The sequence below is a fragment of the Camellia sinensis genome, chromosome 5, assembly GCF_055761805.1.
Source record: "Camellia sinensis isolate YWXY chromosome 5, ASM5576180v1, whole genome shotgun sequence".
NCBI lineage: Eukaryota > Viridiplantae > Streptophyta > Magnoliopsida > Ericales > Theaceae > Camellia > Camellia sinensis.
This window is the reverse complement of record NC_138965.1, coordinates 138,687,331-138,701,478: the sequence shown is the minus strand read 5'-3', so window position 1 is coordinate 138,701,478 and position 14,148 is coordinate 138,687,331.

Here is a 14,148-nt window from a genome sequence, read left to right as displayed (position 1 = left end):
ATATTTGTTGATTACGATTAAATATATAAAGTTATGTAAATAGTATTTATTGTGTAGAAGGTAACTTTATCTATACTATTATAAAATGAACACAATTTCTGGTGTCCTGAAATTTTACTCTCCCCATGTCATGTGGCAGTATTTTTTATTTTTTTAAAAAAAGTTGAACAAAGAGATGAGCAAGGCTTGAACCCATGACCATGGGTTTAAGTACAATGACTCATACCACTTAAGCTAAGTATACATTATAATATTAATTTCATTATTATTTTTTTTTATTCCTACTTATTTAAATTACACGATGTGTACTTTAAGGCCCCGTTTGTTTTGGGTTATAGTAAGGGGATTAGGATTACTAGTACCTTGGGATTAGTATATGGGGTGTTTGTTTTGAGAGATAGCCTAGGGACTATTAATACCTTGGGACTAACTAATACCTTGGTATTACTAATACCTTGTTTGTTTTGAGAGATAGGGAGGGTACTACTAATACCTTGGTATTACTAATACCCTTGGGGAGGGGATTCATAGTGAGGAGGTAGAGATGGTATTAGAAAAATAGTGAGGGGATTAGAAATTTTTTTATTTTTTATATATTGGAAATTTTTTTAAAAATATAATTTTTAATTTTTTATATTTTTTTATTTGTTTTATTATTTTATATAAAAATAATTTAACAATTCCTCACTACTAATCCCCTCACTATCAATCCCCTCACTACTAATCCCCTCACTAACAATCCCCTCATTATTAATCCCCTCACTATCAATCCCCTTCATTCTATCTCTGAAAACAAACGACCCTCACTAACAATCTCCTCACTATTAATCCTCTCACTATCAATCCCCTCCATTTCATCTCTAGAAACAAACGGGGCCTAAATACCCACTAGTTGTTTATAGAATGAAGAGCAAAAGACTCGTTTTACCTCCAATTCTATAGGATTGGATTCAACGCCACCTTCTCTAGAAATTTGGGTGTTGTTGTGCAGGCTGCGCAACATCCCCTATTGTGCGGCTGTTTGAGTCTCATCGGGTTTTATTTTGATAATTTAAATATTTATTTTTTAAATTTTATCAAGTATAATATATTTATCAAAAATTAAATTAATTGGGCATTTGTATCCGTTTTATCAAATAACATTTATATATGAAAAAATGAATAGTAAGTATGATTTTAAGAATAAAACTAAAAACAGATGTGATTTGTTAAAAAGGTTACTGATATTCGATTAACATAATTTTTTTATAATTATGTTACACTCAATATAACATATAAGGTGAACGATTTAAATTATCAAAATAAAATTCAAAATGAACCCAAACAACAACCAAGTCCTAGGGCTGGACATAGGGTTATTCGAACCGCACAACTCGCCAATCCACATACAAATGGATAGTTTCGCAAACACAATGCGGGCGGATGTAGTTTGGAATATGACATTATTGCAGGTTGCGAGTTTTACCCGCACCCGCATTCGCAAGAACCCGCCCGCATTAGATGTTGTTTGAGATGTTCTAAATAAATACACTTTTTGACTTTTTATGAAATATAAGTTGTGTTTGAAGTGATGTGGTAGAGATGTGATGTGACTTAAATAAGATAATGACTTTTTGACTTTTTTAAAAGATGTCAAACTTAGCATTATTTTTTATTTTTAAAACCTGGACCATTGATTTTTTAGATAAGTTTAGGATTTTGAATAATTTTACTTTAATTGTATTGTTGGGTAGTGAATGATTTTGATGATTTAGTTTAGGATTTTGAAAGACGAACTTGTGTTGGTTTATGATTTTATTTAAAAGTTTAGGATTTTGAATGATTTTCTTGTATTAGGAATTGATTTTGTTGTGTTTTTAATTTTAGAAGTTTTAATTCATTAATTATTAATGTTGAGCGTTTTAGAAAATTGGGGGGGGGGGGGGAAGGGTCAAAAATAAATATTTACAAAATAGGGAAAAAAAAAACCAAAAATATTTTTTTTAAAAAAAAGTCTAATCCGCAAACTGCCTACAACCCCTACACATTTGTGAACCCTATCTGCACAAACCGCAACTCGCATTGTGGGTGGTTGCGGGTTCAATTTTCTCCAAACCGCACATATGCGGACAAATTAAAATCACAAATTAAACCGTTCAAAACCAAACTGCGAATACTCCTACCAAGTCTCCCCATGGGATTTCTAATCCCTTCACTAAAAGGTAAGGTCTCGTTTGGGAACATGTTAATTTAGTAAATTTTTGATTATTTGGTTAAAATATGAGCTAAAAAAAAATAGTATGTTTGGGATAATTTTTTGACTTTTTACGAAAAGATGTGCAAAAAGTAAAGAGAAAAGAGAATCTTTAACCTTTTTAGTATAGATTATTAACTTTTTGACTAATTTAATAATTTTTTGACTTTTTTACTAAAATTGAAAGTTCCTAAGTGAGACCTTCATCTCATGAGTATCTTTGCAAACAAATATGTTTAACAGAATTGATAATCCAATCGCATAAGCTATGGGAAAAAAAAAAAAAAACAGGCCAGGCCTAATGTTATCTAAATTCTACAAATCTAAAAGATTATATATACTCATCACCTACTCTAAGTAGGTAAGACGACAATTTTTTTTCTCATATTCTTGAAAATCGCTAAGATTATTCATGTTAGCCTTATTTTAATTAAAATAAGTATTTGCGTGTGTACTAAAATTTAACTTCACATAATTAATAAGATTTTCTCCTCCTAAATATTTAGGAACGAAGATGATTCTCTGGATGACTTTACTAAAGATACTAGCTTGGTTGGGTGTCAATCTCTGATGATAAAATCTCTAAGTCAACTAGAGGCATTTCGATAATGAAATAGTAAGAGTAATAATATTAGAGGTCCTAAAAGTTTTAACAAAATTGATGTGGGTAGGCCCATAAAGGCCATAACCCACTATGAACAACCCAAGCCTACCACTTAGAGCCCAATACATAACCCGACTGATAAGGCCCAGCACCATCTGGAAGTCAACATGGCATGAATGACCAATGATATTTAGACACGTGGCAGATAAAGGGCAAGTTACATCAGCAGACAAAGATCTGCAAAGTTATTGTCACTGCACATCGCCATTAATGCAGCCCCTCACTGCATTTATTACGACAACACCTCTTCGTCGGGACAACACCTCTTCGTCGGGACAGCACGCCCTCACCCTGAACAAGGTAAGCTGCAACATAGATTTTTGGCCAAGGTGACGGGTCAGAAGGGCTGAGCATGACAAGTCTCAGCCAGCCTGAGCGTGAAAGCATCGGCCAGACTGAGCCTACACAGCCTCAGCTAGACTGAGTTACTTCAAGCTACTGAATTACTTACAGAGTCAGTTAATCATAACTTAACCCCAACTGAGCACGCATATAGAGCTCGGTCAGGGCCATTAATGCCAACTTCATGCTTGTGGCATAGACACACTTAGTCAAAATTCGAGGTCCATGTTTTTACACCACTCTTCACTTAGTCAAATTCCAAACTAATCTTTCATTTATCAACACCCTTACAAGCCAGACTGACTCCATTTTTGGGTCACGAATTGAAACTTTAAATTTTTAACATTCTTACATTTTAAACTTCACTTTACATTGGGTTCTCCTTACAGTCATTCTGCATTGAGGTCACCTTACATTTTAAACTTTACTTTACATTGAGTTTTCCCTACATTTTGCACTTTACAATGGTTCATACACAAGCTTTATACAAGTCACCGTTCTCATCCATTTCAGATACACAAACAAAAGCAATAACATGACAACATGACTCAAAATCTTATTTATTCACAAACTTATACATAAGTTTATTACAGCCATTCCACAAAAAAAAAAAAAAAAAAATTGTGTAAGTACAACTAAAACTCTACAGTACAAATTCTATCCACTTCACTTATTCCTCCTCACTGGAGAGGAGGTCTTCTTCTTCAACACCCTCGTCTAAGGGGGTCTGGGCCACGTTGTCCTCGTCAATCTTGACACTACAAAAGTCTAAGTCTGGGAACAGCTCTTCAGCTTTACGCTTGAACATTTTCCACCCACTGTCCCAGAACTCAGACATTTCATGTTTGTAGAAGTCTGACCACTGGAAGCTCTAAATTACTTTTTCTTCACTCCTCTCCCCAGCGGTCGCCCCCGATGGGCCAGCCCCCCCAGACGCCTTCCTTGCCAAGTTGTTGGCAATCGCAGCATCAATCGCTATCTGGAAGTCAGCAGACCCCTTGAATTGCTCTACCGCCGCGATGCAGAGATCGGGGTATGCTACTCTCTCAGAGGCTGCCTTGGTCTTCTCCACCTCCAACTCCTTCTCTAACTTCGACTTCTCCTCCATGTACTTAACCCGCTCATCTTCCAGCTCCTTCTGCAGACCAGCAATCTTCAGGTCTGTTTCATCCTTTTCTTTGATCTGTTGGGCGCGCAGATCTTCATTGCTGGTCATAGCCTCTTCAAATCGCTCGGTGGCGACCGCGCAGGCCTTTTGAGCATCCCCCAACTTCTTCTGCTCACCAGCCAGCTGGAACTCGAGCGACACTACCTTGCGGCGTTCGTCTTCCAGCTCCACCTTGGCCGCGAGCAGCTCAGAATGGGCTTGAGCGGCAACATTGCGCTGCATGATCGCCAACACCTCCATCTTCTTTGCCTTTTGAGCCTCTTCCAGCCCCCTGGCACATGCACTTCGCGCAGCTTTCCTCCAGCCTGTACTCTCCATCTTGAAATTTTCAAGTTGGGCCTTCGCCTCCTCCAACTTTGCCTTCCAGGGTTTCACTTCACCCTTTGCAGTTGCTGCTTTTCTCAGTAGAGCCCTTGCTAAGGTCGTCGCCTCCATTTGGGCAGAGCACAGCCCCCTTAGTAGCTCCGCCTCATTGAACCTGGCCGCAGAGCGCACGGCTCCTTCGTCTACTACCTTCATAAGCAGATTTGCAGCTATCCTGACTGGGCCTTCCTCTCTCTCCAGTCGCCCAGACACTGCGGGAGCATGGTAGATGGCATACTTCACCTTGACCCCCCTTCCTGGGGCGCAGGACCCCCCTTGGGCTGCTGCTCTACCACTTCCTTAGGGCCAGCTGACCCACTCCCCACTTGCACCTGGGGCGTGGTACTCAGGTGCTCTTCTTCCTCCTGGCCCACCTGCCCTTCGTCCCTTTGCACTTCTGGGTAACTTCTGGGGTCTCCCCCACGTCCTTCTCCCCTACCTCCTCCGCCATGGGAGTAGCCTCCCCACCAACCCTCATCCTCTTCGACCCAGGTGCATCTGAGGCCCCCTCAGGGGCAACCCTCCTTTTTCTTCTTCTTCTTCAGAGCCTTCCTCTCCTTGTTCGCCTTTTCCCTCACCGGATCGATTGGTGGCGGTCTTGGCTCAAAACTGCCCAAGTCTTTTTCCCCCAGCGGCTTGGGGCACGCGTCGAATTTTTTCCCTCGCGACCGCCTTCGGTGGCGGGCCTAACTGCGCTTCTTTGAACCTTTGGGCTCTGGCAAGAATGGTCTAATCCTCAGCCTCTTGCGCCTTCCTTCTCGCCTCTAGTTCTGTCGGTTCCAGATCCCCACCGGTCGGCTGGGGGCCTAGTCCTGCGGCAAACAAAGCGGATGGCTGGATGAGATCGTCCCATTTGACGCCCTCTTTCTCTCTCTCCATGCCTTCACCCTTTTACCCTCTCCTCCGCTGCAGCCCCTAACTTTGGCTCCACAGACTTCGTGGGCACTCTCCACACCGTGTGCACTCCACCTCTCCTGTTTGCGGACACGTAAAACCACCGTGGCCTCCATCCCTTAATTGATGACGGCAACCCCACCACCAGCCCTCGTCCCGCCGCCGTTTGCAAAGTGACCCAAGTTTCTTGCTGGCCTGAGGCCTTGTAGCAGGCAAAAAACTCGTCCACCGTCATAGCCACCCCCTCATTCGCCCTCGGCCACGCACTTGTACAAGCCAGTACAATCTTCCACGCGTTGGGCATTAGTTGGCCTGGCGCCACTTCCAGTCGGTTTAGGACATCCATCACTATCTACGGAAGTGGCAACCTCAACCCTATTTCAACGCCTCCTCATAAAGGGCAAACTCCCCCGACCGGGCGTCGGACGGCCTCTCAGTTGGTGTTGGTAGCATTAATTCTATTTCTGCAGGAACTTGGTATTTTTTGCGCATACCCTCAAACTCCCCCATGGTAATAATCGACTTGTCGGGCTTCGTATGCCAATGATCTGGCTCAGCCTGGCTGATTGGCTTCGGAGCCCCCATCATTGTCAACGAACGCAGTGGTCCCGCCGGTTCCTCTACTCTCTCCCTTCGCCTCTCCGTCCTGTACTGTTCCGCTAACTCCACCGCATCGTCATCCCCTAGTGGATCAACTCTGGCAGGTCCAGCTTCTTCCTAGGCCATTTCTGTCGTGTGTCTGCGAATGGCTTCGGATGCGGGTGCTAGAAAATTCAAAAAGTGTCGCAGGGGTGTATCGCTAGTAACGAAGGAGTTTACACTTAGAATGTTTCGATTTTTCGAAAAAAGGTAGGTAAAACGAATAATACCAAAGGCCCACGGTTTGCCTGTATTCCAAGGGTCACAATTAATTCTCGCTAGTTTGAAAATTTTCAAAATAGCCGCCACACCTGTCTTTTCAACACCCTTATAATGACCTATCATTTCACTTCTGGTCCAACGCCTAACCTCCCCCACCACAAGATGCTGCCACGTGTACGACCACGATTCCCTGTCCCTTTCCCCTACCCTGTCTTTTCCACCTCAAGTCATCACGTGACCCACCGCCTCTCGAGCCCCCGCACCCCGCTACCTCACCTTTCGCGGTCCCTCACGGTCGGTCCCTCCACTCGGCTACCCTTCGCGGTCGGCCCTCCTCACGGTCAGTCCCTTCACTCGACTACCCTTCGCGGTCGGCCCTCCTCACGATCGGTCTCTCCACTCGGCTACCCTTCGCGGTCGGCCCTCCTCACGATCGGTCTCTCCACTCGGCTACCCTTCGCGGTCGGCCCTCCTCACGATCGGTCCCTCCACCAGACCACTTTTGGTTGGTCTTTCCTTTCCCTCAACCTTCAACCCCCATCTTCTTCATTATTCCCTTCATTAGACTAAAGCTGCACTTGGGAATGGGGGACTATTGACGTGGGTAGGCCCATAAAGGCCATAACCCACTATGAACAACCCAAGCCTACCACTTAGGGCCCAATACATAACCCGACTGATAAGGCCCAGTACCATCTGGAAGTCAACATGGCATGAAGGACTAATGACATTCAGACACGTGGCAGGTAAAGGGCAAGTCATGCCACTGCACATTGCCATTAATGCAGCCCCTCACTGCATTTATTATGACAACACCTCTCCGTCGGGACAGTACGCCCTTACCCTGAACAAGGTAAGCTACAACATAGACTTTTGGCCAATGTGACAGGTCGGAAGGGATAACGAAATGATTACCAAAGGATATAAGCAAACGTTGAAGACAAGAAGAATGTTAAGCTTTTCTCTCTCTAATCCATCTACATATTCCACTCTCTCTCTCTAACTTGCTCGTCGAAGGGTTCGCTGGGGTACTCCCCATTCCCCGTTGAACTCTTGTGCAGGTTCTCTGGTGGGCTTGGTCATTCGGATATTAGGCTTGAGGAGCGTGGATCAGTCCAACCCGTCCTACTATCAAAAACTGCATCATCAAATTTTTTTTATCAAATGTCTTATATGAGTGTGTAACTCACATAATATGAGCTCTATGTAAATCTCATACTCATATAAAATATTTGATAAATTTTTTAAAATTTCTAACATTTTGAAAACAGTAATGATCTCAAAAGCAAAGCTAAATCACAATAAATTTACTGCACAAAATATCACGCATCTCTTTTGGGCATGTTTGATTGGGTGGATTAGGGCATGAGATAAGGATTATTAATCCGTGGGCCCAATTATCCTATGTTTGTTTTAACATTTTAGTTTAGGATTATTAATCCAATGAATAATTAATCCAACAAATTTGTAGGATTATTAGTAATGGGGTAGGGGTGAGATTATTAATCCAATGAATATTAATCTAAGGCCATGTTTGTTTGGGCGGACTGGATTAGCATTCCCATGACTAATAGTCCTAGGACTACGAATCCGTTGGATTATGTATCCTATCTTAACTAATAGTCAAGTTTAAAATAACTAGTCCGTACTTCAATTGTTTAACCAAACATCGGATTAGTAATTTTATTAGATTATTAGTCCAATCCCAAGCTCATGTCCTCCCAAACAAACATGGCCTAATTGGATAGTGAATACCACACTAATTTAATAAGATTATTAATACTTTACTATTAATCTTGTTAATCAAACACGACCTTCACATAGAGTGCACTGTCTCTATCCAAGAGTGCCTTTCATCATGCACTCCATGACTTATGCTCATTCGAGATTACGCTTTCCTGGTTCAATTGGAGTCCATTTCATCGTGAACTCTACGACTAATTCATAATTACCCTCTCCTAATTCAATTAGAATATCAATTGTTTGAGATGAAATATATAAATGTACTTTTTAATTTTTTAAGTAAAAAAATGAGAAAAAAAAAATTATTTAGGATAATTTTTTAATTTTTTATGAAAAAAAAATATATTAAAATATTATATAAAATATTAAAATTACTTTTTTATCCCTCTGAGTAATGACATGCACGATTGTGCAATTGATACGCGCACTGATTTTGTTTTGTTTTGTTTTGTTTTGTTTTTTTTTTTTTTTTTTTTTTTTGGAGCAAAACCATGTGACAGTATGCTAGTGGTGCACCTTTTCCTCATTCATATAATTTTTTTTTTCTTTTGCACCGTAGCAGTCTGCTAGTGATGCACCTCTTCCTTTATTTGTGTATTATTAGGAGAATTGACAAAAAAAAAAAAAAAAAAAGGATAATTCTGTCTTTTTATCCTTTGACTATTAAATTTTTTTTTCTGTCCAAAATTTTGAGAATAATATTAATTTTTTTACTTTTTTTAATAAATTTTTAATTTTTTTTAATCTTTTTTTCCCCTCTAAAAAGTTTTATCCTTGTTGGAAATGGTTAATTTTTCCTAAGTTAGGTCTATTTTTAGGTGGGCCCCGAGTATCGATTTACTCGGGTCAAAGTGGTAACGCGTTCTATGCCGCGTTGTGATTCACGTGGTATATTTGGTTGCTCAAAACTATTACCGAGTGAATGGGAAATTGAAGCCAAAGTGTGCTCCATGGAAATGGAGTTTTGGTGGAAATTCCTTAAGGTTGTATATTGGCTTGTCCCACATTGATTTGGTGGGAAGTTTTGAAAGGGTTTATAAGGCTTAGGGTGAGATACTTGGGGTGTGCCCCAAGGGGTACCCAAGTGTTTTAGAGGGAGAGGTTATGGGCAAAATGGGCTAGACCCATTGGACTCAAAAAACCACCACACGCGCGCGCCGCCGTGCGGTCGGGCGGGCTGGGCTTGGGCGCGGGTGTGTGGTTGTGCTTCTAATCTTTTTGGGCCAAAAACATTTGAATTTAATTTAATTTTTTATTAAAATAAAATCCATAATTCAAATTAAATTGGTTTGAAATAAACTGTTTTGGAATTAGTGCTACCTGTTCAATTCAAAACCAAGAGCTACATACCTGTTTAATTCAAAACCAAGAGCCACCTTCACATCTATAAATAGGACCACCCTCATTTGATGTTTTGGATTCAGAAATTTCGTATTTCACTTCTGTTATCTATATTCTTCATCTTGCTGCATTTTATTTTCGAAAGAAAAAGTGTAAACACTTATGTGTTCGTAAGGCAAACAATTAGTAGTGCTGCTATTGTTTGTGGTAGATCATTTCATCCTGGGAGATAGACGTCCGAATTCTGAAAGCACCGTGGAGAGGACGAATCTGTCTTAAGGACACAGTGTTAAACACTGGACTTGATCAGAAAATAATTCAAAGAAATTAAATCAAGTAAGTTATTTAATTTATTTTCAGTGTTGTTTTTATTTATTTAAATCAGATTTTAATTTTGTTTTTGTAACAAAATAAAATCTGTTTTTTATTTATTTATTTTTTATTTCGAGTTTGATTTTTGTAATCAAACAAATTCTCTCATTTTCTTTATTTCTTTAAATTCTATTTGTTGTTGTGTACACAATAGAATTAAATCTTTTAAATACAGTGAAGATTGTCCTACAATCCTAACGGTCTTAGGAGTCATTGTCTACTAGGACTCAACTACCTAGTCTATTATCTCAATTATGGTATTGGCCATGGCCACACTTCAACCAATCATTCTCTTTCACATAATTTGTTAATTAGTTCAAGGTCATGTCACGTTAATCCTCACAATTTGTGTGATTATTTTGTTTATGAAAAATGGGTGGGTGCTCGAAATTCGTGGGTCGAATTTGGGTCAAATTCGAAGAGAAAGAGAAGAGAGGGAGAGAAGAGAGGAGAAGGAGAAGAGAGGGAGACGGCGGGTGTTGGTTCTGTCGATGCCGTCGCCTCGTCGCCTCGCCATCCTCGTCGCAGCCCTCCTGTGCCTCCGCCGCGAGGAGCTCGTGGCCTCCGCCGCCTCCGCCCGCCGTCCTCGTCGCAGCTTGTCGCCTCCGCCCTCCGCCTCCGTCTTCAGCCCTAATAATTGGTCCCCCTCCAGTCCTCCTCCTTCTCCCTTCCCTTCTTCTTCTCCCTTCTCCTCCTCTTCTTCTTCTTCTTCTTCCATTTTCTTCGTTTCTGATTAAACACAGGAAAAAGAAAAAAAAAAAAAAAAAAAACAGACACCAAAATGACGTCATTTTAGTGTCGAGCCAAATTCGACCCACGAATTTCGAGCTACCAACCGGGGTTGTTTTGTTAAGTGAATATGACTTGAAAAAGATTATAATACACACCTCTTAAAGGTTGTGTATTATATACATTTTATAATTACGAAAAAAATGACATAATTTTATATTTTTTGAGATATAATTTAAAAAAAAAATCAAATATTTTAAAATAATACCATAACTAAAGAATAAAATTGATTATATCTAAAGAAAAAAATAACATAAATAAAATTATATATGATACAAGATATGTATAATAAAATTTTTCATATGTACTAGTGTTTGGCATTGCGTATAAGAGTTTGTTTGAGTTGGTAGCCAACATTTGTCTTTGCTCTTGATTGAATAACAGATCCGTCTTCAATTTGTGTTGATTTATTAAAATAATAAGGTTTTGTTTAGAAAAAAAATTATTTTAATAATTTTTAATTTTTTATAAAAAGATGTGTAGAAAAATAAAAAAATAATGTGACAATTTATAATAATTTTTAAATTTTTTTAATTAAAATATGTAATTGACACACGAAACTTAAATTTAGATATACCCAACAACTTATCACAAAGTCAATTGGATAAAATGTAGTATTATGAATTGTCGCAATGATTCAAAATCACAGAACAGGTCAGCAGGCACCAAATCAAAACACATTCATAGATTAATACCCAAAAAAAAAAAAGGAAAAAGAAAAAAGACAACAACAACATATCCGCAAAGCTTTAGATACATTATTTCCAACTTATTTTAGTTTTTAGTTTAATTTAAGTTATTTTGATGTGTTTAATTTTTAGTTTAATTTAAATTATTTTGATGTGTTTGGTTTAACTTAACAATACAGATTATAACTTTTTGTAAGTCAAAAATCAACTTATTCTTTAAATGAGGGAGGAAAAACTTAATTTATAAATCAAAATTAACTTATGTTCACAGTTATAAGATATAAACTGTTAAGTTATAATTTATATTCAGTTTTTCACAATTTTACCAGACGGACTATAGCATTATTGGCGCAATAATAATTACAGTAATAGTACGGACTTGTCAGAGTGCAAGTTTTGATTTTTGGAAGGAAAAAATTCTACGGACCTCAATTTATTGACGAACAGCCAAGGATGACTTGACATCACATTATTGTCATTTTGTTTTGGAAAAGTTGCCTCAGAAGGGAAATACTAATGTAGATACCACGCAAATGAGTGTACTATAGGAAAAATTTTAAGGGAAATCACAAGATAGTGTGATAGCAGGAGAAAAAAAATTGGGAGAATCATTTAACAGTTGAATATAATTTTTATTTTTAATTTTTTAATTATTTTATAGTGTTGTCAAAAATAGTTCTTTGTAGTGTTAATTATGAATTATTATGATATTAGTTATAATTAATTTTAATATCATATCATAACTTATCTATGGTGCACACAAACAAAAAATATACTAGTATTAATACAAAATTTTAAATGGGTGAAAGTAAAACATTAATGATATATTCTAATTTGTAAATTATTTGTAATTTTATCATTTTATAATTATTTTGTGTTCATACTAATTTTGTTGAAAATAATTTATCAAATTTTTTTGTGCACTTTTTTTTTAAATATTATTTATTGATTTAATTTCTATTTTAGTGTATGTTTGGAAAAATGTTTTAAATTGATGACAAACTTTACAAATATTAAAAAGTTAAATCATTAATTTTTCCCTGAATATGTAATTAATTTTTGAATTTTTTCCTTATTTATATCCGAAAACATAGTGAATTCAATACTAAGGCTCTGTTCGTTTAGCAGATTAAGTTGGATAAAATTATTAGTATGATAAAATTGAACAAAAAAATTATTAGTGTAATAATATTAAATTATATTTATTTGTGTAGTAGTATAATGATATTTGTTGATTACGATTAAATATATAAGGTTATGTAAAAAGTAATTTTATTGTTTTTTAAAATGAAGAGCAAAACGGTTGTTTCACCTCCAGTTCCATAGGATTGGATTCAATACCAGCTCCTCTAAGAATTCCGGTGTTGTGCAGGCCGCACAACATCCACTATTGTGCGCCTGTTTGAGCATTCTTCGAGCTCTATTTTGATAATCTAAACATTTACTTTTTAGGTTATATCGAGTACAACATATTTATCAAAAATTAAGTTAATCAGACATTTGTATTTGTTTCATCAAATAACATTTGTATCTAAAAAAATGAATAGTAAAGCATGATTTTAAGAATAAAATTAATTACATATGTGATTTGTTAAAAATGTTATTGATATTCGATCAACATGATTTTTTATAATTATGCTATACTCAATATACTATAAAATGTGAACGATTTAGATTATCAAAATAAAATTCAAAGTGAGCCCAAAAAACCACACAAGAGTGGTTGTGCGGAGTGTATAATAATCACCCAAGTCCCCTCCCCAATGGGACTGCTAATGCTTTCACTAAAAGGTATTTATCTCATAACACTCTTAGGCCATGTTTGTTTGGGTGGACATGAGCTTGGGATTGGACTAATAGTCCAATAAAATTATTAATCCGATGTTTGGTTAAACAATTGAAGTACGGACTAATTATTTTAAACTTGACTATTAGTTAAGATAGGATACATAATCCAACGGATTCGTAATCCTAAGATTATTAGTCATGAGAATACTAATCCAGTCCGCCCAAACAAACATGGCCTTAATCTCATGACTATTTTTGCAAACAAATATGTTTAACAGAATTGATAATCCAATCGCATGAGCTAAAAAATATAATAATTGACCAAGTCTAATGTTATCTAAATTCTACAATTCTAAAAGATTATATACTCATCACCTACTCTAAATAGGTAAGATGACATTTTTTCTCATATTCATGAAAATCGTTAAAGATTGTTCATGTTAACTTTATTTTGATTAAAATAATCATCTGCGTGTGTACTAAAATTTAACTTCACATAATTAATAATATTTTCTTCTCCTAGAAATTTAGGAACGAAGATGATCCTCTGGATGAATTCACTAAGACACTAGCTCGGTTGGGTGTCAATCGGGAGGATACTCCAATGACAAAATCAATAAGGAGTGTTTTGGAAGTTTACAAAAAGTTAATTTTTTTTTACTTTTTTAAACTTATTTTGTTTTTTTATGAATAAGTTATGTGAGAGATAATGTAATAAAAAATGAATAAAAAACTAGAAACTGATTTTTTAACAGCTTTCCAAAAGACCCCTAAGTCAACCGAAGCCACTTCAATAATAAAATAGTAATAATCTCAATAGCAAAGCTAAATCACAATAAATTTAATGCACCAAATATCACGTATCTTTTTATATATAGTGAATTGTCTCTGTCTAAAGAGT